We start from the raw sequence: 20,461 nt of genomic DNA on the forward strand, positions 1-20,461 counted from the left end.
TGGGACAGGGTTGGAAAAGTCATAAACATTGTTATGTTAACATCTTTGCTCCTTTGTGAACTGTCAACAACTTCACACTGTTTGCCAAAGAACAGAGGGTCTGACTTCATAGTCTCTGGCTCCAGAGGGCAGGCTCAATGCCCGATATCTCCTTTACTCTGAAACTAAACCTCCTCCATGTAAGGTGCTCTGGAGAGAAGCAGTGTGGATGCAGGGGAGAACTGAGGAGGGGCTGAGGGCACTTGGGCTCTGATAGCCTCAGGGTGCTCTCTACAAGGCTCTAATCTGGTTTCCTGACTCTCTTCTTGGCCAGCTCTTGCTCATGGGCCAGGTCACAGATCCAAAGCCTACACTCAAATAAGCTTTAGACATTCAGCCTGGTGTTCCTCATCTGCTGCCTGGGCATGTGCCCAGTGGGAGGGAGGGACGAGGCAATGTGTTCACCTGACACAGCCAGGAGCTATATCTTCTAAGATGGCAGCAGATGTCAGGGGAATCATGGAGAGTTATCTATAGAAGTTCCTAGATACTGCTTGGCTCTCTGGAGGAGCCTGGGGCCTCATGTGATCATGTGAATGACCTTAAGTGTCTATAAGTAGCTCTCCAGGGAGGTGGTCACTCATGGGATGCTGGGAAATGTCTGGATTGATCTGGAACTGGAAATCAGGTACACATGAGGCCCTTCAGTGTGCTGAAAGGATACTGGTGTTTTAGAGTTAGGGGGTGGCCTATAATTTTATCTGAGGATCTCTCTGAGACCAAGGCACTAGCAGCCTACCAGGGGACCCATGTGGCCTTTGGTGATAGGCAGCCTACCAGGGGAGCCACTGGCTTTTGATGATAGGTACCTATGAGTGTTCACCTTCCTCTTCAGTCTCTTGACTCCTCCCAATCTTCCCAAGGGAGCAGGGAGGCTCACAGACAGCTGAGAAGACACAGAGTCCTGATGTGCAATGTCTTATATGTCCACAGCCTAGCATAGGATGGCCACTTTAAGGGTATGTTGTATTCCTCTTTGCTAGCCTCATGACAGGTAGAAGGGGTAGCTTGGGTCTTCTTTCCTGGGCTGGGGGTGCAAGCTTCCAGGCTATGAGGGTCATATCTGGCACCTGTTCTATGTCCTTGCATCTGACTTTGTTGCCTGGACAGGGAGGCAGTAACATAAAGTTTTTCTGGCCTTGGGTCCTAGGTCTGCAAAGAATGCAGCAGTAAAGCCCTCCGAATCGGCAGTGGGACAGGTGATCTTGACAGTGAACTGCTTCTTGGGAGGGACTGTTGTAGCAGGGGATTCTGGGAGATAAGGGAGAAGCTAGACTGCTCCAGCCAGGGCTTCTAGTGCTGCCCTGGGTTTACCAAAGCAGATTGCCCCCACCTGTGGTTCCTGCTGGAGAGGAGAGGCCACTGGGGAAGCAGCATGTTCTGTGTTCAGAAGACAATGTTCTCAGGTGGATTTACACCTCTTCCACTGGGAGCTTGGAAAATAAGGTGTGAGATGCTAATTTTAGACCTTTGGTCTCCATGTCAAAATGGCAGCAGGATATTTAGAAAGAAAAAAATGACGCCATGGTCTTGTCCCTTGTTAATTGTGGGTCAAACACATTTCCATGAGAGAAACCAGTCCATCATGATTGCATATTGCCTATGGGAGCCGTCTGAGTTGCCTGGAGTGACTCTATGGACACCTAGATTAGCCTAAGATCCCTGCAGACCATGAGTATGTTTTAATTCTGAAAGCTCTTTTCCTACACTGGAAGAGTATGGAGATATCAGAAGTGACCATCACCCTTCGGGGGCAAGTTCTTCATTGTTAAGAGACAAAAGACACAAGAAGTCTAAACAGGCTAATGAGGTCACTTGTCAGCCACGGCTTTTACACAAAGGTCTAATTCACCTCTGGGAGCACCCAGCTTTTAGTGAACTCCCAGGCTATTTTGTCCCCCCTGTTTTCTTGCTGGCACTCTTTCTCCCCACCCTCTTCCATCCTACCATGTTGCAGAAGGTCATTAGCAGCTCCCAGTTATGTCAGGTGCCACTGGACGCAGCTGTGTTGGTGAGCCTGGTGCCATGATCTTCAGAACCCTGTTTGTGCCTCCCTGTGCAGGGCCTGGTGCCCACTCCCTCCTATCCAGGCACTTTGCTCCATGCTGCCCTCCTCCACGTGGTCAGTTTTTAGAACACAGTAAGAAGTAAAAACAGCAAGACCAGGGATAGCACCAGCTATCCTTACAGCAGTGCTCACCCTCAGTGGTCCCCTTGGCAGGACCGACAGCATGCACACATGTGGCAGCCCTCTGAGCTGGCCATCTGCCAGACACTGTCAGAAATAGTCTGTTTTTTTTTTTTCCCCCAGTAACTTCATTTAAAATTTTAAACTAATAACCCATATGTGATAAAAACATTCAATAGTGGGCTGGAGAGATGGCTCAGCAGTTAAGAGCACTGACTGCTCTTCTAGAGATCCTGAGTTCAATTCCCAACAACCACATGGTGACTCACAGCGATCTGTAATGGGATCTGACGCCCTCTTCTGGTGTGTCTGAAGAGAATGACAGTGTACTCACATACACAAAATAAATAAGCCTAAAAAAAAAAAAAGTCTCCTAATAGTACCCCAAGGCATAGGTGAATGTGTCTCCTTTAAATCTCTCCTCTGCACCCTATTGCCAGTTTCTGGGGATCCTTCTTAGGTTTCATCTGTGTGAGGTATCTCAGGGCACAAAAAGAACTACTACTTTTTAAAAACAAAAATCAAAACACAGGGTTTCTCTTGTCGCCCTGGCTGTACTGGAACTTACTTCATAGACCAGGCTGGCCTGCCTCTGCCTCCCAGTGCTGGGATTAAAGGTGGGCCCTAACATACCTGGGTTAAGACCTCCCTCTTGGTGTGGCAGAGTTCTGCATGCCATTCTGGATCTTTTCCTGCACACACACTTGAGTGTGTTAAGTGCTAGACAGGCTGTGCTGTCCGCCCCGCGGGCTTTCTTATGGCTGTCAGTGGGCTTTGCAGGTTATTCATTTGGCATCTGTACTGCCTCTTGTTCTTTTCCGTAGCTGCCCAATCAATATTGTGTCACAAAGGTGCCCTCCAATTCTTGCATTATCCCCTCCCTGGTTGGTGGCTGTTTGACTTGTTCCAACTTTTACTATTATAAGCAGTGCTGTGTTACTCATGGGCTCTGTGGGCAGGCCTATGATGGGTCTCCAGTAGACGTGGAGCTGATTATGACAGGGAGGGGACTGTATCTGTGAAGAATGGAGGCCCTGTGTCCTAAAGTAGGCTGCCTCAGTGTGGCTTGTGCATACTGAGTATTACTGGGGCCTCTAGACTCTGTCCTAGCTGTATATTTGCAAAGCACTGTGGGGCTTCTTAAACCCGACTTGATAAGTACTGCAGAAGACCTTTGCAGATCATCCCCCTAGAGAGCCTGAGCTGCAGCAGGCTGTGAATAGGGAGAGAGCATGCTGTTCTGTCACATTTTGTGGCCTCCCTGGGGGTGACATCCTGGAGCATCCTTGTCCTCTGAAACATTGTGTGTATTGTTGGGGGGGGGGGGGTTACTAATTAGCACAGAATGTGATATTTAGAATTTCGACTGTACCCAGTGAGAAGAGAGAGTCCCCGTGCTCAGCTGATGCTAGCCTCCAGCTGTCAGACACTGCTTTCAGGGACAGTCACACCACACTGTGAAGTGGTGTGGAGACTGGATTTCTGCAAGCAGGCTGACTTTTCTGTTCTCATGGCTGTGGGCCAGGGTACATACTTCCCCATGCTCATGTCCCTGTCACCTCTCCTCCATGAGGGCACAGTCTCTAGAGCAATTGTTCTCCACCTGTGGGTTATGACCCCCTTGGAGTCAAGTGGCACATCTCATGTTAAGGCTGGGCAAGACAACCCAGTAGGAAGAAAAGGGTCCCCAAAGTAGCCCCTGCTCCCACTGTTAGGAGTCCCACAAGAACACCAAGCTACACAACCGTAGCATATATGCAAAGGACCTAGGTCAGACTCATACAGGCTCCCTGACTTCAGTTCAGTCTCTGTGAGCCCCTATGAGCCCTGGTTAGTTGATTATGTGGGTTTTCTTATGTCCTTTACTCAAGAGGTTGTTTTAAAAACATGCTTGTCACTGCAGAAGGTTGGACCATGGCTTAGACAGAGTCCACTTCAGGGGGCCAGAACTGGTTATCCTACCTCTGGACATTTATTTGCACAGGGCTTGAGCATCTTATGGTCCATGAGCTCCCAGCTTGCTGCTAAACAGGCCCTGCCACCACTCTGTCAGTCCACATCACTACAAACCCGCAGCAGCTCCAGTGCAACGTGCTCACTGCAGTGATTAGTCTTGATTGACAACATGACAGGATGTAGAAAACAAAGCTCTGGGTGTGTCTGGGGGAGTTTCTTGCTTAGATTAATTGAGTTGGGAAGATGCATTCTGAATGTGGACAGCATTGCATTGGCTGGGGTCCTGAACTGAGTCGAAAGAAACGGAGAATAAGCGCTCACCTCTCTCTGCTACCTGGCTGTGATTAGCCAACTTGCTTGTCATGGTGGACCATTCCCTCAAACTGAGCCCCAGAATACACCCTTCCTTGTATTACATCTGTCAGACATTTTATCCCAGCAATGAGTAAAGAAAGTAACTGATACAGAACACTGGCGCTGAGACGTGGGATAACTGCATGGTAACTCTGACAGGGCGGTTCTTAGGCCTTTGGTTTGTGGGAGGACTGTGGAAGAGTTTGGAACTTTGGGCTAGTAATGCCCTTGAAAGGCTACAGGCTACTCTGATGGGAGCTTGCAAGAAAGACTGCTGAGAGATACCCATAGGTTAAGAAGGAGAGCAAAGGATAAGGAGACAGGACTGGGATGAAGGTTATTAATGTGATATTCTGGAAAAGGATCTGAAAGCATTCTGCCCGTGTTCTGGGACCTGAGTGAGGCCAAATGTAAAGGAAATGGACCAATTTGTTTGCTGAAGGAAATTTCAAGATGAAGTTTATCATTCAGGCTGCATCATGGTTACTATGGTTACTGCTCAGTGCTCTCATCCAGATCTATTGTGAGAAAAAAAGTGGAGCAGAAAGGTAAGAAAATGTGAAGTTTGGTGAGGGGCCCAAGTTTGAAGTATAGTACAAGGAGACTGCTGACAAGAGAGAACCTGTAATTGTTAAAGAGAAACCTGGGCTCCGAACTAGACAGCAATAAAGTGTTCCAGGGCGAGAACCCTACCCACTGAGGCTCCATCTTGTTGAAGTGTGAATTTGTGAGACTAACACCCAGAAAAGTGTCTTCCCAGGGTCATCATTGCACAAAGGCCAGTGCAACCATAATCCAGGGTGGGGTCAAGCTGTATCCTCAGCTGGCTGCAGAACTTGTCACTGGGTGCTGGCTTTAGATGCATGAAGGATGCAAGAGTGAGGGGGTCATGGAACCTTGAGCCACACACAGCTCTAGAGAGCCACTGCTAAGGCTAGGAAGTGTTTGATAGGGTCAGAGTTTCCCCAAGGGCCCCTGAGAGGCCATTGTATGAATCCCTGAAACCTGCAGTGGAGACCCAAGGATGCCGGAGATGCCAGGATGAGGGCATGTCTGCAGAGGATAACTTCAGGCAGAGAGTGGAGCTGGCCCAAGGGAGAAGGAAGCTATGTGTGCTAAGAGAACCCTTTCTCATTCTCCTTTCCTTGCCATAGCCTAGGCCCTGAAGACCATGAGGGAGAAGCTACATGAACCAGGGGTTGTGGCCCTTAGACCCTCCAGAAGGAGTATAGCTCATGGCCTTACAGTCAGAATTATGGGACACATGAGATGGGCAGGCTGTACCAGGACCTTTGTACGTGATCTTTCTCTGCTCCAAAGGCTCTTCTGTCACTCGAGAAGTATTCTCTTCAGTCTTTAGGTCTCATTGTGAAGGTTGCCCTACCTAATCCCTCTGCCAACCTTTCTCTCAGTCCCTCTTCCTGGACCATGACACTCCGATTATCAGAATGTAGAATCTGCCCCACAAAGAGGAGGCCTCCTGAGGGCAGAGGTCACACCCACTGTCTGGTACATGGTTTCTTGTCTTAAAAACAGGTGTGGGTGGAGGAGGCTAAGTGTGTAAGTATGTGTGTGCATCTGAGCCTGAGCCTGGCCTGTGCTCTGGGGATATAAGTAGCTTGCAGATTCTTCCCGTTGGCCCAGCAGGCATGACCTTGACCATTGAGCTCCTAGGGCGCATGCCCAGTGACGTCCATTGCCACAACAGCGGAACTGCTACTGGGAAACGTTGGGTGCCCGAGGATGTGCGAGGCTTCTGGGCACACACAATGTGCACGGCAGGAGGCGGCCTGGCACTCTAGAAGGGCGTGTCCTTCGCTGGTGTAGATGGTACTGGAGGCATCAGTTATAGGTCCCACATCTGTGTCTTTCTGTTCTTTACAAGGACAGAAAAGCTAAGCCTAATGGGCTGGGGCCTCAGACATTACATAGCCAGTGAAACAATGGCTGCATTTCCAGGTGTCTCTGTGACGATAATGAGACAGCTTTTATCATCGCGGCCATTCAGCAACCAGGAGCTCATTGGGAATCTGTGGCTGCTTCCAAAGTATGAGCCCTGGGGGCCACCAAGGACCCTTCCTGTCACTGTATTCTCCTTGGTCATGCTTTTCTACAGGGGACCGTGCTTAGAGCATGTAGGGTGGGAACTCGGTTGAAGTTGCCAGCAACACAGCCCTGAGGTTGGTGGCACGCTGCCATGAAGAGAGGTGGCTGTGGCTGCTGGGCAAGCAGGCCCCACACAGCTCTTCTGAGTGTTTCCTGTAGCTCATGAGTCTGTGGATGTGTCTCTGGGGACTGACAGATCTAGCTCAGATCTGAGCACTTCAGGCTGCTTAGTCCCTCATGTCCCCAGCCCCTTGGCCAGGCCACAGGTAAGCAGTCCCTACCTTCTACTTGCTTGGATTACTGTGCTTTCAGGATAGGTTTAAGAGTCTTCTCGTGGACATGCATCCCAGTGGGTAGCAGCCATGGGGCCATTCCTGGGAATAGCCTCAGTACCAGCCACCCAGTGTGGGTCTTTGTCTTGTATTCTGAATTTCAGCCTCATTTCTTCCTCTAGACAAGTGGTTCTCAGCCTTCCTAATGCTGTAACCCTTCAGTACATTTCCTCATGTTGTGGTGACCACAACCATAAAATTATTTTGTTGCTACTTCATTACTGCAAATTTGCTACTGTTATAAATCATAGTGTAAATATCTGATGTGCATGGTATCTGATATACAGCCACTGTGAAAGGGTCGTTTGATCCCAAAGGGGTTGCATCCCACAGGTTGGAACCACGGCATAGGCATAGACTTAATGACAAACCTCTTAGGCTCCTCTTGTCCTTTCTAGGGACCAGCACATTATTGATTCCTTCATCCCAGAAAAATTTTTTTTTGCTCAAAATGTTCTCTTTTGTGATAATGAACTTTTTTTTTTTTTTTTTTTTTTTTTTTTTTTTTTGGTGATGTAGAAAATGCCCTTATGAAGGAGGAGTGGAGGGCATGTTCTGGAGTCTGTGATGTCAACAAATACAAAATGTTCTAGGATTTTTGATGCCAGTACCTGGAGGTTGGTTCTTCCTATTTTCATGTGGGTTCATAATCTGTCAGCTAAAAGAAACCCCCTTCTCCCTGAGAGAAAGTGTGTGCTGTCAGGGCAGGAAGAGGGCCATTGGATACCATTCTACCTTGGCGTGTCCACATCCACTCTTCCTACATCCTGGTCCTCTTCAGGTGCAGGCACAATGAAGCAGCAGGGCTGTCTTCGCCAGATTCTCAGAAGTAAGTTCAGCTGGGGCCAAGTTCCCAAGTGCTGGGCTCACAGGCAGGTGCTACCATGCCAATATGACTTCATTTGCATTCTGACAATGTCCCCCTCTCTCTGAACAATATTCTCTGAAGACACCGTTATGAACCATCTGGCAGTTTGTCCTTATTGTCCCCCATTGCTAAGATCTGTCCTGGTTGTTTGTGTGTCAGCATGCATACATGCCATGGTGTGTGGGCAGTTTTCCAGAGTTGATTCTCTCCTTCCATCGCATGAGTCCCAGGGATGGAACTCAGGCTGGCTGGCTGGGCAGCAGGTGCCTTTACCCACTGACCTGTCTCTCCAGCCCAGGCAGCACTTTAATTGAACAGAGATGCTTATATGAACATTGAGTTTGTTAAAGCAATTTCATAAGTAACCCAAGGCCTGAAACACAAACATCAGAAAACAGGAACAATTTTAATAAAATATGAACTCTTGTGGTTTTGCTCAGTTGTGATACTGGCACTGAGCAGAAAATCTCCTGAAGAAAGTCTTGCTTTAGACACAACTACCTTCTAGTTTCATATTGATGTCTTTACATTAAGACTTTTGAAAACAGGTGAGTCTTATTTCATTAATTTCTATACCTGAGGTAAAAACAGACCAAATGACCCAAGGAAATCCAAAAAGACTCAACAGCATCAACTAAATGATGTTTAATCTTTCAAGGATGAGAAGATGACAGGTAGCTGCCTGTGGCTGCAGACTGCCTTGTGGCTTTCCAGGTCTCCAGCAGCCAAGTGCAGGGAACACCCGAGACATTCCTTAAGCAGTCATCCGTATCTTCCACTGTACAGTTGAAGAGCCTAGCAACTGATCAGTTCCCTTTCCCAGAATCTTCTTGCCTTTCCAGCATTCATGAAATGGTGATGACTAAGAAAGAAGACACAATTTTAAACGTGTTCCCAGCATGCATCACATATATTTTGAATTCTTCAAAGGTTGAATTACATTTAGTCCCCCCCCCCCTTCCCTTCTCCCTCTTGTTCTGGCCCCATTCTCTCCAGGCCTCCCTCGCTCCAGGCCCGGCTCACTGCAGGCCCTGCTTACTCTGGCTCAAAGTACACTGTAGCTGTCTTCAGACACCCATATGAGGGCATCAGATCTGGTTACAAATGGTTGTGAGCCACCATGTGGTTGCTGGGATCTGAACTCATGACCTCCTGAAGAGCAGTCGGTGCTCTTAACCACTGAGCCCCTACATTTAGTTTTTAACTCACAAATATTCTAAGGTTTATATAAAAACCAAACCTAAAAAAAAAAAAAAAAAAAAAAAACCATTAACCAGGTGATGCTCTTAAGTAATAATATTCATATAATCTATGCTTTTAATTAAGTATAATATAATATTCATATAATTTTGGCAACCAAAACTGGAAACTTAATAGTTAATTATTTACATTGAAATCTGAACTGAAATCCGCAAAGTCATAAACACTTTTAAATATGAAATCAAGGTGTAGTTACATTTCTAAGTCATTTACTAGGTCAGAACTCTAAATATCTTATCAAGGAAAAAAGACATTTGCAAGCTTGATGACTGGAATTTAATCTCTGGAACTCACAGAGGGGGAAGAAAATGGCCCTCAAAAGTTGTCTGTGGACACACATACATGAAGAAGAAGAAGAAGAAGAAGAAGAAGAAGGAGGAGGAGGAGGAGGAGGAGGAGGAGGAGGAGGAGGAGGAGAAGAATTTTAATGAACGATAAGTAGTGAGTAGAAACTTAGGTCTTGTGGGGGGAAGTTCTGACTTCCTTTCTCCAGATGCTTCCTAGTTACACCAGATATTTCTTCCAATTGACTCTGGGTCAGAAGGGATGAGGGTTTGTTGCTCCTTCTAAAAGAATAACTGACAAATAACTAAGCCGCGGGGTTTCTAAAAGTCAGAATAGAAGACACAGTATAGTGAAGATAAACAGTCTTTTTGAAATATCTTTGTCCTTTAAAAATAGTAGCCCCCCTCTAGGAGAGTACACACACAGCTGATCCAGCATCCAGCAAGTCACAGAACTCACAGGACTGCACAGCTTCCAGCATAAAACCGCCAGGGTCTACTGGAGTAAGGCCAAGGGTTCAAGTGGCTGAGCTCCAGAGTACCATGGAAACAAAGCCCCGTGGAACAAAGGGGACAGAGCTGTTCAGGCGAGGGTGGAGACAGGAGTGCTGACCCCTGCTGTTACGTGAGGAGGAGGCGGTGCCACTGTCAGAGCTGAATAGGGAGAATAAGCTCCGAAATATACAGAAAGCCAGAGCGAACCAAACTCAAAATGGAATTGTGGGCATGTCGTGGGCAGCAATGAAGGCCTTAATCTGGGAGAGCATTAGGAGGGGGAGGAAGTATCACACCAGCAGTGTCGCATCATACCAGGCCTTGAAGGGACAGAGCCTTCCTTACTCCCCAGAGGAGCTGTTAGGAGAGACAGTGGTCAGGTATGGATGGCAGAGGTCTGGAGGGAGAGAGCCTTCAGATCCCCAAGTGTCAGGAGAGAGTGCATCATAGTCATAGGCAGCCATTTTGGAGCCTTCAGAACCAGAAAATAAAGGAGGTTCTGAGTCTCACAGGTCTTCAGAGTGGGTGAGCGGCCTTTATACTACATGGCCCCGGTGTCTGTGATTCCTGGCACAGAGGCAAGCTCTAGGTCAGGACGTAGTTAAAAGTTGCCCTTGCCTGGTTCTCCTGAGTCACAGCACGTTCCTGTCCTTATTCCTAAGGGACAGCCTGTGGGGGCAGTGCCAGGTTTCTGGGAGAGAAAGGCAGGTGGATGGTCTGTGATCTAACAGTTACATAATGTATTGCACTTATCCTAAGAATATTCTTCTTCCAAACACGGCTAACACTGTGTTCATAAGTCTAATAAAGAGTCTGGTCCTTTTGTGAGCAATCCTGCTTTTATCTTTATTATTTTACAGTGGACATTCAAATCAGTAGCTAGACAGGAGGCAAGCACTAATAGGTGTGGAGGCTGGAGATGAACCTTTTCTGTAAGAGAACAAACTAAAAATTAGCGAGTAAACAAAAAAAAATGAACATATAAACAGCCCTGCCCACCCGGCTGGCAAAGCCTTCCCTTTGCGTACATTGTATACAGCCCAAACTATGGGTGCTGAGTCCAGAGAGACGGGCATCAGCCACAGCTCCATCGCCCCCACTGCTGCTCAATCTCTCATCCCTTCCCTGCAGTTGCCCACGGATCCTCACCCCAGCTTCACCTGCTTTTCTCGATTTGAGCTCTCGGTTAAAAGAACATAATTTCCCCTCTGGGGTGGTGATAGTGAGCAGTCTTTTCCCATGAGCCTCCGCCCTCCACATAGGTGTCCATCACTGAGCCTGACTTTGCCCTACTCTCAAAACAGTGTGAACTTCCTTAGTCCATTTCCAAACCTCCCATCAAGGAGCCTAGAAACTGTCAAAAGGAAACTGATTCCTGGTAACATACTTAGATACCATGATGCCCGATTTTTAATTCTTTAACACTATTTACAACAAAACGTGTTATCAATTAGTAATTATCTTAATAGCATAATTAACTCATTTCAACATTGGCAAAACTATATGTTTTTTTCATATGGACCAATGCCCAGAAGTTATCACACACACACACACACACACGCACACACACACACACACACACACACACACACGCCAATTCTAAATAAAGTTTACATTCTATGTTTGCTAGCAAAAAGCAGCCTAGATATTTTTCTAGCTTAGAGCATATTTTAACTGTTTTTCACTAAGATCTTAGTTCCTCTCCTTTTGGTAAGACTTAATGAAGTAGCCTTTATGTGTTATATACAGAGCAAGCCAGCTGGGATCCTCAAAGTTATTGCTTGTAGAGATTATTTCCTCTGTAATTTTTATTATAAAAAGGAAACATGAAACATGTGCTCCCTTCGGCAGCATATATACTAAAATTGAAATGATACAGAGAAGATTAGCATGGCCCCTGCGCAAGGATGACACGCAAATTCCTGAAGTGTTCCATATTTAAAAAAAAAAAGGAAATATAATAATGTTTTTTGGCAACCATCCATACTTATCATTTTGTATGTCATAGCCTTAATGAATATCTTACGTTTATCACTTGTATATTAAAGACATTCCTAAAAAGAAAACTATAGCAATAATTTAACAGAATATTTTTTTTCTCCTTGCCACATTTTCAAGAATATTTGAAAGTATCAAGCTCCAAAATTCCTTCAGGGAAGACATTCATAATTAATGATTCAGTTGTTAACATTTCACACAGGCCTGCCTGAGGTAAGCTCAGTGTTCTTTTTAGTATCAAATTCAAAATCTCCAAATTTTAGCATTGTTGCTTTCTCCTTAAAGGAAGAAACAAACTAAAGTAGACACACACAACGACTCCCCCAAACACCCATATCTCTATCTCTATCTCTATCTCTATCTCTATCTCTATCTCTATCTCTATCTCTATCTCTATCTCTATCTCTCTCTCTCTCTCTCTCTCTCTCTCTATATATATATATATATATATATATATATATATATATATATATATATATATATCATACAGGGTGGGTCTGCGTCTCAGTCTGGATTCTCCAGAGAACAGAACTGCTGTGGTAATTTATTTAATTTAGCTTACCTGAAAATAGTAGCAACAGTTGTCTCATACCTTAGAGGCTGAGAACCTGGTAGTTGCTGGGAATCATGGCAGCTGGAGGAGTTCCACAGTGGCTGTCTCACCTGGTAGTTGCTTAGTTCATGAGGCCAAGAGCCTTGCCATTTCCATTCTAGCACAGAGAACCTGGGGGGTTCCTGGAGAGCTGATGCTGGTCTATAGCCAACGATGGAAACCTGGAAGCACTGGCTAGGACATCAGTGCCACAGCAACGGGATAAGTCAGCTCTGTGGAGGGAGGGAGGTCCACAAAGGGCACGCCTCTTCCACCTGCCATGCCCTTTTAATCCCCATGTGATTCAAGGCAGTCAGGACAGCCCTCCAGGTGAGGCTCCCTACCCAGGCTCATATGATGATTTGAATAAGAACGGCCTCCAGAGGCTCTTATATTTGAATGCATAGTCTTTAGGGAATGGCCATACTTGAGAGAGATTAGGAGGTAAGGCCTTGTTGGAGTGGATGTGGTTGTTTTGAAGGAAGTGTGTCACTGGGGTGGGCTGTGAGCTCGGAAGCCCAGCCCAGGCCCAGTGGCTCTGTGTCTGCCTGCTGCCTGTGGATCTGGAAGTAGAGCTCTCAGCTCCTTTTCCAGCACCATGCCTGCCTGTGTGCCACCATGTTCCCTCTGAAACTGTGAGCAAGCCCCAGTTAAATGCTTTCTTTTATAAGAGTTGCTTTGATCACAGTATCTCTTCAGAGCAATAGAACGCTGACTAAGACACCAGGTGATTCTAATTTTGGCAAGTTGACATTAAAACCAACCATCATAATCTGGGACCTACTGCTTTAAGAGACCAGATGGACACTCTGGGAGAAATCAGGCCATGCTCCTCCTTCAGCCTGTCATTTAGAATACAGACCTGACAGGTCCCTCTGTGACAGAGCATTCAGGCCTCAGTGGGAAAAAATAAGCCCAGCTCCCCCGACCCCTTGCAACTGCAGGATAAGTTTATAGTCTTACCTAGTGCCTGTCTCTTTGGCCCTTGGCACACAAGATAGGCCACACGTGGTATGGAACCATCTCCCAGCCCTGAAAATTTGTAGGGATCAGAAGGCCTCTTTGAACTGGGTGTTTGAAGGCTTTCCTTCAGGTCTTCTGTCAAGTTTTTATGGCAGCTGTCTCTCTAATGATCTTCTCCCTCTTGGGAAAACTCTTCTGAAGGCTGACCAGTGTTGACTCCTTCCCAGGAGCTGAGAGGCAGGGAACAAGCAGTGACTAGCTAGAGTGAGCAGTGGCTGGCCAAACTGAGCCATGTCCCTGCTTCTGTTTTCCTCTACCCAGCCCACTTACCAGCTGTAGGAAAGAAAGACACTGCTCCCTGTGATGTTTGGGGTTCAAACCCAATGCATTCAGAATTGAAAAAGGTCTTGAAGTACCACTGTTGTAGTTTAATATGCTTGGCCCAGAGAGTGGCACTATTAGGAGGTGTGGCCTTGCTGGAGTAGGTGTGGCCTTGTTGGAGGAAGTGTGTCATTGTGAGGTTGGGCTTTAAGACCCTTTTCCTAGCTGCCTGGAAGTGAGTCTTCCACTAGCAGCCTTCAGATGAAGGTGTAGAACTCTCAGCTCTTCCTCCACCATGCCTGCCTGAATGCTGTTATGCTCCCATCTTGATGATAATGGACTGAACCTCTAAACCTGTAAGCCACTCCCAATTAAATGTCATTATAAGAGTTGCCTTATTCATAGTGTCTGTTCACAGCAGTAAAACCCTAACTAAGACAACCACCCTGATAATAATCCAAATGAAGGATAAAAGTCTGAATGGGTTTATTACCTTATGAAGTTCTCTCTGGTTAAAAAAAAAAAAAGGACAAATTAAAAACTTGACAAAGGAGAGTAGGTGGTGGAGAGAGAGGTAGGAGGGTGGAGTGGTGGTGATTTCGGCTCTCCGTGGACATCTTTGAATGTTCTTCAGAGTAGGTGGGAGGGTGCAAACCAAGAAGAGAGGTAAAAATGGTGTGCACAGGCCCTCAGTGACCTCAGAGGACTTGAGTAATAGTGCATTGAGAAAACTGGCTCACCGCAAAGCGTGTGATTTGTGCTGAATGTGAAGGCCAAGGGGGGAGGAGAGGAACAGTAAGGAGAGGGCTGTTCCAGCCGCAGAGGTGCTGCCACGAAATATGGGTTCATCAGATTGGGTCAGGAATGGCTGAGCAAATTCAGGCTTGTCATGGAGAATCAGTCCCAAAGACATAAGTAAAAGATGCCATGGAAGAAAGATAGCTCAAGAGAAGAGGATTTTAGAAGTTCATATTGACAAAGCATGAAAGAAAGCCAGAAGATAACATTTCATGTTGAAAGAGACCATAAACCAGGACTGGAGCCAGGAAGGACCGTGCCATTTTTACTTGAAGAGAACTTTACAAAAGTATGGACTTAAAGCTGGCTGAAGCATTGTTTAGCTTTCTAAAGCCAGTATCCTTCTTGACAAGTGAACCACAGGCATTATTCTCATCCAGGTCCTGTTGAGCATGGAGATAGTAAATGCTGAAAGAAGACATGTCAGTACTGTTGATCATGTAAAGAAGAATGCCTAATCATTGAATTTAAGGTGAACTTTACTGAAAATGGCTTTCTCTCATGATAAACTCTCTTTACTGGAAAAACTCCTTTCCAAAGGAAAGATGTAGAAGAGAATGAAGAAATCATTTAGGTAGAGCTTTTGGACTTTGATTCAAATCAAAGCCAGTGCCCTTATAATGAAGAAGCATGTAAGGATGATGAACATCACTGCAGAGGCGGCATTCTGTGCCACACCTTTTTATTGGGGCCAGTGAATAACACTCACTCATGGTATTTTATATACAGTAGTGAAATGAGTGTAGGATTATAATCATAATATGTTTACTGTGTGGCTATTGTTTTTTGTTTTAGATCAACTATAACAGTGTTTTAAAGTTAGGTGAAAAAGAAACTCAAACATTCTGATTTTACCATGTATGTGTACTGATTTCAGTGTGCAAGAGGAAGTCCAATACCTGTAAAGCGGCTTTAAAAGCTCCTCAGTGTCTGTTAGTTATGCCTTGTAACTGACTCAGTTGTGCATGAAGAAAAGGTTAAACTGATGTTCTAGGTGCTTATGTTGACTTCACTGTCCCTTCATTGCTATGAAATTAAAATTCTGTATTTAACTGGTAATCAGAAAAAAATAGTAGCACTGTGTCAGTCTGTCTAGTTACATGAAGCGGATTCATTGTGTTACCTCTGCCTTGTATTGTCTCAGCTATTTCTTGGAGGTGGTATATTACAAAATGCATACAACTGAAGCCTTCCTAAAGAAGTCTGCTATTATAAGCTGTTCTTAAGGGCTTGCACTTCTAGACTGCATTCTTTCTGTGATAACACACACACACACACATTGATCAGTCCTTGCTACATATTTTGTCCCTTCTTTTGGACCATAGTAAACCCTTGAGTAGCAAATCCCAAAGCTAAGTAACTTAGAAATCAAAGGGAAGAGACCTGTATGTGGAGAAGTGATTTGTACTATAATTCAGGAAGATGTTTCATATATGTCACCAGCTTACTTTAAACCATTGACCTAGGCTCCAAAGTAATTGTAATTTAATGCTGGTAGCACAGCAAATTATGAGTAGCTTTAACAGTATGTGTACAGCCACATGTTCACATGCTTAAATCCAGTTATTGAAATGTATGACTGTATTCTAATAAACTGATGAGAACTCAAATGAGGCAGTAACTATAATCCCAATTTTCAGTGAGTTCAAAGAGATGCAAGTGGGATTTTAAAAAACTTAGCTATTTTCAGGAGCTCTGTGGCAGAGATTGCTTTTGCCTCATGGCTGTCATTAGGAAACCATCTTAAGTTGGCGACAGACTAGTTAGGTATACCTCTTCCTGGGGTCACAGTCACAGAGGCAGTAAAGTCTTAATATTTTTTATCATTACACACAAATGCCCTTGGTTTTCTGTCTCAAATGAACTGTTTACAGAACTCGGTGGCTCAGACATAGAGGCTCAAAACTCTCCCCGTCACATAGCAGATGTTCAAACAAACAGTTCAGCAGAATTACAGCTTTGCTTGGGGAAAAAAAAAACTTTTCAAATTGTCAAGGAATGCCTTACAAATGACACAATAGCCAAATGGTTCCACAGAAGAACCCCAGCAGCTCAGTTGAGTCCCCAAACAGACAGGAAAGCAAAGCCAGAGTTACATCACTGGGGAAGAAACCCACCTGCAGCCATACTTTCTCAAGAATCCAAAACAACGTCCAAATCCTCCTTTTTCTGCTCCACTAAAGACAGGTTTTGAAAGCAGCTGATGCTGGCTAAGGTGGGGAGATTTAAAAAAAAAAAAGTCTCAAAGTGATTCCAATAGCTGCTTGAAGCAAGCATTTATTTATTTTATTTATAGGAGTGCACTGTCTTCAGACACACCAGAAGAGGGCATTGGGTTCCATTACAGATGGTTGTGAGCTACCATGGGGTTGCTGGGAATAGCAGCCGGTGCTCTTAAAAACTGAGCCATCTCTGTAGCCCACATCCTGTCTTTATATCCCTCCAGGGTCACCTTGTCTCAGGTGGCAGACACCCCAATAAACCAGGTCCAACCGCCTGTCCTTAATGAGCCAATTTAACAAATGAATAATAGTGCAAGGTAGAAAAAGAAGGATTATTTAATATGACCACACTTGGAAGAGGATCAAGGAGGTCCAGTGGCCCCTTCCTGGTCAGTCCATTTTCAAGGTCCTCATATGAGGGTGATGTTTAGGTAGAGGGCCAGGTTTAGGTAGAGCCTACAGCTCAGCAGTCTTGGCACGTGGTCCTTCATTGTCTTTGTTTCAGTCTCTCTTGTAAGGCCTGAAAATTATCAGCACATGGCATCTCTTTTCCAGAGACAAGTTCTCCCTGAGGCTGGCAAGGCTTCATGTTTTTCCCTTCTCTAAGCATGAGGTTCTTGGAGGGGAATCCCACCTCCCTGTAGTCCTGTGTTCACAGTCTGATAGGCAAAAGGAGAGACACACCAGGCCACAGGCTACAGAGCAGTCTGGCTTTAAACAGGTTATCCAAAGGCCCATGTGTTGAAGGTACACCCCCACCCCCACCCCCAGCCTGTGTCACTATTGGATGTGGTAGCATGGGCCACATAGGTGCAGAGAGGTGGCAGCAGGTGAGGGCTGGGGTAATTCCAGGAAGCGTCAGTGGGCCAAGGGTGCCAGGGCCAATGCCTCAGCTTACCTGAGCTGGCCCTCTTTGTCCTGGGCCAGCCTCCCTGGCTGTGACATAGGAGCCCATGGATATGGTCCAGCCCCGCCTGCTTCTAGATTAACTACAGGAGTTCCACTAACTCACATTGCTTTCACCTTAATAAGAGGATTAGCTGTGCCTTTGTAGCCAAGTGTTGGCTTTCAGAGAGCTTCATTGGCCTTGGAAGGACCTTCTCAGAGGCAGCACCAAGCAGGCAGTGCTTAGGCCTAGTGGAGGAGGTCATGACCAGGCTGCTTGACCCAGCATCAGTCAGGTCCAGAAGCTCAGTCCTCAGGGAAAACCTTTTTGTATGGCAGAGACCCTGGCTTCCGTGGGCAGTGCTGGACTAGATAGCCTCAGGCACCTGAGTAACAACCCTTGATGTCTAGAGTTATACATTCTGTAGCAGGTTCTTTACTCCCTCTGAAGGTCAGAATCCATCCCTGGGAAACAGGGAATCACAATATTTACCCCTTGAGGTCCCTTGTTGCTGTTCCAGCATCCCTAGTTTCAGAAGACTCTTAAGACCCGATGAATGGTCTCTGTGGCTTGTGGGATCTATGGCAGGGACCCAGGCCCCCTGGAGATGAAGACCGACAGTGTCTGAGTCTTCTTATGCTGTAGATGCCACTGTCGATTCCAGTATCTCTTGGGAGCCTTCCCTCTGGGGAGGCCCTGCTTGTGGAGACCAGTGATCCTTAGGTACCTGCCCTATCCCTGTCCCTGCTCCCTCAAACTTCCAGTGAAAAGCTTGGGTCATGGGGATGTCTTCCGTATAGAACTAGGGTTATGAAAAGACCCTTGGTGTGATTAGGTTTCTCTGCTGATTTGAGGTATCTTGGAGAAGCCACTGTACTCAGAGATGTACCAGAACCTCTTTCCTGTGGGGCTCTTGAAGGTAACATTTAGCCTGGTGCCTGGCACCCGCTTCCCATAGAGCTTCATATGGCTGCAGGCTTGTGCACAGCACGGTTACTGTCCATAGATATGCTGAGGAGAAATAGCTATTCAGTTATTTCTGTGACCCCAGAGCCCCCTCAGCTGGTCTTAGCTCCAGTTCAGCCAAACCTGTTTGCTTGGTGTGAATGCATGCCAGGTGCTCCTGGTAGTGGCAGGAGTGCCTACAAGCAGATTTACAGTGCCTTCTGGCTCCTGAGCCTGCCCTGGAGGCAGGAAAGGATGCTACAGGCTCTGGACAAGCACAGTGTAGGGATGGTGGGAACAGACAAAATGTTTGGTTCCCTGGAATTGGTCCTAGCCCCTTTCTTTACTTGGGAACCTCATATGAAAGGGCCACACTGTACTCGGATAGCTCTGACACCTTCCTAGTTAATGGTTCATCTGGGGGCTCAGCTCCTCAGATCCTTCTGTGACAGGTCCACTGTTGGGGAACCACCTGCCCTCCTTCATACGACAACTCACTACTGGGTGCCTGAGCCTGTGTGTTACCCAGAGCTTCAGAGCAGGAACTGGCCAAGACTGTCTACTTAGTTTACTCAGGCAGCATTGTCCCTGTGCAGCCTCTGGCCTGTGGGGAGGAAGATTTGCTGCTTTCCTTTGAGTCTCCCAAGGTGAGGCATGTGGCATGTCCTGCCTGCCAGGTCAGGGATCAGTCTTTGCCATGTAGCTGTCTGGGACCTTCCTACCTCCCCTGTGGGGGTGGTGAGTAAGTGGGGCACAGGAACCCTGGCAGAGAGAAGGGAGAAGGGTACAGAGTCCTGACCTTAAAGGAAGGACCTCGCCTTCCCTGCTCAGCAATCCTGTTAGCAGCCTAGGTTCTATGGTTGCACTCAGATGATACTCCATAGTCTCACAACTATGTATGCAGATGTCTGCTGCGCCTGTGTTTAGCATAATAGCATCCTATATTCAACTTAAGTAGCCAGCTTCTGGGTCAGCCCCACCCCCACGCTGTGTGTACATTGTGGAATCCTTTGCATCCAGGGGCCAAGTCACGAATCTACTCACATATCACAGGGACATCATGTGAATCAAGGAGCCACAGACCATATGACTACATTTTGGGGGGCACACAGAACAAAAAGGGGTGGTACACAGGCCAGGGACAGGCGAGGACAACCCAGTTATTCCAGGGATTTTTTGTTTTTCAAGGAGTGGACGAGTCTGTTCCTTGTCTTGGCGGTGTGCATATGACTGCATTTATTTGTCAGAATTCATAGACTGTGATACATTTTCTGGGCACGGTAGTACATCCCTGTAGTGATAGTACGTGGGAGGCTGAAGCAGAAGGATTAGAAATTAGAGACCAGCCTGGGCTATATTGCAAGACTCTTTTAAAAAAAAAAAAATAAAAAAAATAAAAAAAAAAAACTTATTCTCTTTACATCCTACTCACTGCTCTCCTCCCGGTCACCCCCTCCCACAATCCTTTCTCTATCTCCCCTTCTCCTCTGAGCAGGTGGGGCCACCCTCAGTATTCTCCCACCATGGCACTTCAAGTCTCTGAGAGGCTAGGAGCTTCCTCTCCCATTGAGGCCAGACAAGGCAGCCCAGCTAGAAGAATATATTCCACACACAGACAACAGCTTTTGGGACAGCTCCTGTTCCAGTTGTTCAGGACCCACATGAAGACCAAGCTGTACATCTGATACATATGAGTGGGGAGTTCTAGGTCCAGCCTGTGTATGTTTCTTTGGTGGTTCAGACCCTGAGAGCCCCAAGGGTCCAGGTTAGTTGACTGTTGATCGTCCTGTGGAGTTCCAATCCCCTTTGGGGCTATAATCCTTCCTCCTATTCTTCCATAAGAGTCCCCAAGCT

At 46.4% G+C, this 20,461-nt stretch overlaps 1 protein-coding gene, 1 non-coding gene and 1 pseudogene across 5 annotated transcripts in view; all 3 read left to right on the forward strand.

Moving 5' to 3' along the window:
- Positions 1-20,461, forward strand: part of Pemt (phosphatidylethanolamine N-methyltransferase) — a 73,201-nt gene that overhangs the window by 29,079 nt on the left and 23,661 nt on the right. The window lies entirely within an intron of this gene.
- LOC117712252 (U6 spliceosomal RNA) lies at positions 11,718-11,824 on the forward strand. The gene has a single exon (XR_004607300.1). It is a non-coding gene; the product is annotated as a U6 spliceosomal RNA (small nuclear RNA).
- On the forward strand, positions 12,911-15,560 carry LOC117711811 (dnaJ homolog subfamily A member 1 pseudogene; annotated as a pseudogene).

The sequence above is a fragment of the Arvicanthis niloticus genome, chromosome 6, assembly GCF_011762505.2.
Source record: "Arvicanthis niloticus isolate mArvNil1 chromosome 6, mArvNil1.pat.X, whole genome shotgun sequence".
NCBI classification, from domain to species: Eukaryota; Metazoa; Chordata; class Mammalia; order Rodentia; family Muridae; genus Arvicanthis; species Arvicanthis niloticus.